The following is a 4,721-nucleotide window of genomic DNA, read 5'->3' on the forward strand; positions in this document are numbered from 1 at the left end:
GCATGATCTCAGGGTCCTGGGATCGAGTCCCGCATCGGGCTCTCTGCTCAGCAGGGAGCCTGTTTCCCTCTCTCTCTCTCTCTACCTGCCACTCCATCTACTTGTGATCTCTCTCTGTCAAATAAATAAATAAAATCTTAAAAAAAAAAAAAAAAGACATAGGGTATCAGAATGGATAAAAAAAAAACAAAACAAACAAACAAAAAAACCCAGACCCATCAATATGCTGCTTACAGAGACTCATTTTAGGCCTAAGACACCTGCATATTGAAAGTGAGGGGATGGAGAAACATTTATCATGCAAATGAAAGTCAAAAGAAAGGTGGAATAGCCATTCTTGTACCAGACAAACTAGATTTTAAACCAAAGACAGTAATGAGATGAAGAAGGGCACTGTAAATAATAAAGGGGTCTATCCAACAAGAAAATATACCAATTGTAAATATTTATGCCCCCAATATAGGGGCACCTGAATATATAAAATAATTAATAATACACATAATGAAAATCATTGTTAACAATACATTAATAGTAGGGGATTTTAACACCCTAATTACATCAATGGACAGATCATCTAAGCAGAAGATCAAAAAGGAAACAATGGCTTTGAATGAGAAAATGGACCAGATGGACCTAACAGATATATTTAAAACATTTCGTCCTAAAGCAGCAGAAAACACATTCTATTCAAGTGCACACAGGACATTCTCTGGAATACATCACATACTAGGTCACAAATCATGCCTCAACAAGTACAAAAAGATTGAGATCATACCATGCATATTTTCTGACCACAATGTTATGAAACTCGAAGTCAACCTCAAGAAAAAATTTGGAAAGACCACAAATACAAGGAAGTTAAAAGCCTGCTACTAAACAGCGAATGGGTCAACCAGGATATTGAAGCAAAAATTAAAAAATAAAATGAAAATGAAAACACAAAGGTCTAAAACCTTTGGGATGCAGCAAAAGAGGTTCTAAGAGGGAAGTAGATAACAATATAGGGGTGCCTGGGTGGCTCAGTGGGTTAAGCCGCTGCCTTCGGCTCAGGTCATGATCTCAGGTCTGGGGATTGAGCCCTGCATTGGGCTCTCTGCTCAGCGGGGAGCCTGCTTTCTCCTCTCTCTCTGCCCGCTTGTGATCTCTCTCTCTGTCAAATAAATCTTGAAGAAAAAAAAAGATAACAATATAGGCTTACTTCAAGAAGCAAGAAAAATCTCAAACAACCTAAATTTACACTTAAAGGAGCTAGAAAAGGAACACTGAAGCCTAAAGTCAGCTGAAGAGGGGAAATAATAAAAATTAGATGAGAAAAAAAAAAAAGAGAAACTGAAAAAAAAAAAAAAAGAAGAAGAAGAACAGATCAGTGAAACCAGGATCTGGTGCTTTAAAAAAAATCAATTAAAAATCAATTGAAATTACTTAAAATTAATAAATATTAATTAATAAAAATAATAAAACTAATAAGCCCCTAGGTAGATTTATTAAAAACAAACGATAATCCAAATAAAAACCCAAATGAGAGGAGAAAAATAATAACTAACACCACAGAAATGCAAACAATAATTAGAGAATATAATGAAAAATTATATGCCAACAAATTGGAAAACCTGGAAGAAATGAATGAAATATGACTAGGAAACATATAAACTACCAAAACTGAAACAGGAATAAATAGAAAACTTGAACAGATTGATAATCGGCAATGAAATTGAATCGGTATTCAAAAATCTCCCCAAAAGACAGAAGTCCAGAGCCAGATAGCTTCACAAGGGAATTCTACCAAGCATTTAAAGAAGGGTTAATACTTATTCTCAAACTATTCCAAAAAATAGAAAGGGAAGGAAAACTTTCAAATTTGTTTTATGAGGCCAGCATTACTGTGATTCTAAAACCAAAGACTCCACTAAAAAAGAGAACTACAGGCCCATCTCCCTGATGAACATGGATGCAGAAATTTTCAGCAAAACACTAGGAAATCAAATCCAATAGTACATTAAAAGAATCATTCACCACAATCAAGTGGGCTGCAAGGGTGGTTTAGTATTCACAAGTCAATCAACATCACAGACCACATTAATAAAAGAAAGGATAAGAACCATATGATCTTTTCAATAGATGCAGCATTTGACAAAGTACAACATCCATTCATGATAAAATTCTCAACAAAGTAGGGAAGAAAGGGAAAAAACCTCAACATAATAAAGGCCATATATGAAAAACCCACAGCAAATATCATCCTCATTGGGGAAAAGCTGAGAGCATTTCCTCCATAGTCAGGAACACAACAGGGATGTTCGCTCTCACCACTGTTACTTAACAGAGTACTAGAAGTCCTAGCCTTAGTAATCAGACAACAGTAAGAAAGCATCAGATTGTCTGATCAGTGGGGAGTCTGCTTCTTCCTCTGACTCTCTCATGCTCTCTATCTCACTCTCATTCTCTCTCAAGTAAATAAATAAAATCTTAAAAACAAAGAACATTTATGAAAGAAATCAAAGATGACACAAAGAAATGGAAAGACATTCCACCCCAATGGCCTGGAAGAACAAAAACTGTCAAAATGTCTATATTACCCAAGGCAATCTACACATTTAATGCAATTCCTGACAAAATACTACCAGCATTTGTAGAACAAACAACCCTAAAATTTGTATGGAACATGAAAGACTCTGAATAGCCAAAGCAACTTGAAAAAGAAAAGCAAAGCTGGAGGCATCACAATTCTGGACTTCAGAATTCAGCTATAGTGATCAAGACACTATGATACTGGCACAAAACCAGACACATAGATTGGTGAAACAGAACAGAAAACCCAGAAATGAACCCACAACAATAAGCTCAATTAATTTCAACAAAGTAGGAAAGAATATCCAATGGAAAAAAGACAGTCTTTTCAATAAATGGTGTTGGGAAAACTGGACAATAACATGCGAAAGAATGACACTGGACCACTGTCTTATACTATACACAAAAACAAATTCAAAATGGATTAAAGACCTAAATGTGAGGGAGTCAAGATGGTGGAGAAGTAGCAGGCTGAGATGACTTCAGATAGCAGGAGATCAGTTAGTTTATCAAACCATTCTGAACACCTACAATTCCAACAGGAGATTGAAGGGAAGAAGAGCAGCAATTCTAGAAACAGAAAATCAGCCACTTCCTAAAAGGTAGGACCAGCGGAGAAGTGAATTCAAAGCGTCGGGAAGATAGAGAGTGGAGGGAGGGGACAGCTCCTGGCAAGCAGCGGAGCAACACAGCACAAAATCAGTTTTGGGGTTTTTTTTTTTTTTTTAGATTATTTATTTATTTATTTGACACAGAGAGAGAGATCACAAATAGACAGAGAGAGGGTGGGAAGCAGGCTCCCCGCCAAGCAGAAAGCCCAATGGGGGGCTTGATTCCAGGACCCTAAGATCATGACCTGAGCTGAAGGCAGAGGCTTAACCCACTGAGCCACCCAGGCGCCCCTACAAAATCAGAACTTTTAAAAGTCTGCTCCACTGAGGGACATTGCTCCAGAGGCTAAGCTGGGGTGAAGCCCATGTGGGGACAGTGTGGTCTCAGGTCCTGTGGGGTCACAGAAGGATCAGGGATGTCTGAATGTTTCAGAGCCTGCAGGTGTTAGAGCGGAGAAGCCAGCTATAGAGACAGAGCTGAGGAGTGAGCTCTAAACTCGGGGTTACCTTAAACTGTGATCCGTGGCACACTCAGACTATTGCTCTGTACGCAGACATCCCACAAGATCCTGGGAGACCCCCATGGAAGAGTGCAGGGATCTTCTGGGTTTGGAGACTTCAGGCAGGGCTGTGTGCCAGAGACAAAGACACTTGGTCACAGGCTGGGTGAGCTTGGAGCACAGCTGGAGGCCAGGGAGACGGGAGTGATTGAGCGTTTTTCTCCGAGGGTGCACTGAGGAGTGGGGCCCCAAGCTCTTGGCTCATTCTGGGCCGGAGACTGGGAGACTGCCATTTTCATTCCCATTCTCCAGAACTCTATGGAGAGCATTCAGGGAACGAAAGCTCCCAGAAGTGAACTGAGCATATTCTTAGCCCGTCCCCTGGTAAGGGTGGTACAATTCTGCCTCAGGCAAAGACACTTGAGCATCACTACAACAGGCCCCTCCCCCAGAAGATCAGCAAGAAATCCAGTCAAGATCAAGTTCACTTACCAAGGAGAACAGGGGAATTCCAGAGGAGGAGAAAGCAAAGCATGGAATCCATGGCTTTCTCCCCAGGATTCTTTAGTCTTGCAAAGTTAATTAATATTTTTAATTTTATTTTTTTCTTATGCTAAAATTGCTTTTAACTTCTACTCTTTCCTCTTTTAACGTTTTTTAACTAGTTTATCTAAACAATACCTTTCATAAAAAATATTTTTTGAAGCTTCATTATTATAGTCATATTTTATCCTTCATTGTATCTAACTTTATTTTCTGTATATACATTGGTTTTTTTTCTTCTAAAAAAATGGGATACAACTTCTTCTAATAGATCAAAATACATCTTTAATCTAGCACAGGGCTTTGCTCTAGCCTCCAGCCTGAGAAAATTCCCTCCACTTTCTTTTTCTTTATTCTCCCAACCAACTTATCAACTCCTTTTTTATTTATTTATTTATTTCTTTTTAATTTTATTTTTTTTAAAGATTTTATTTATTTATTTGACAGAGAGAAATCACAAGTAGATGGAGAGGCAGGCAGAGAGAGACAGAGGGAAGCA

General features: G+C 38.5%; 1 long non-coding RNA gene across 1 annotated transcript in view; it reads right to left on the minus strand.

Moving 5' to 3' along the window:
* LOC132014200 (uncharacterized) overlaps nt 1–4,721 on the minus strand; it is a 30,614-nt gene that overhangs the window by 15,882 nt on the left and 10,011 nt on the right. The window contains exon 2 of the long non-coding RNA XR_009403235.1: nt 3,687–3,807. This is a non-coding gene — a long non-coding RNA (uncharacterized LOC132014200). The remainder of the gene's footprint in view (nt 1–3,686; nt 3,808–4,721) is intronic.

This window comes from Mustela nigripes, chromosome 3, assembly GCF_022355385.1.
Source record: "Mustela nigripes isolate SB6536 chromosome 3, MUSNIG.SB6536, whole genome shotgun sequence".
In the NCBI taxonomy this organism is placed as follows: domain Eukaryota; kingdom Metazoa; phylum Chordata; class Mammalia; order Carnivora; family Mustelidae; genus Mustela; species Mustela nigripes.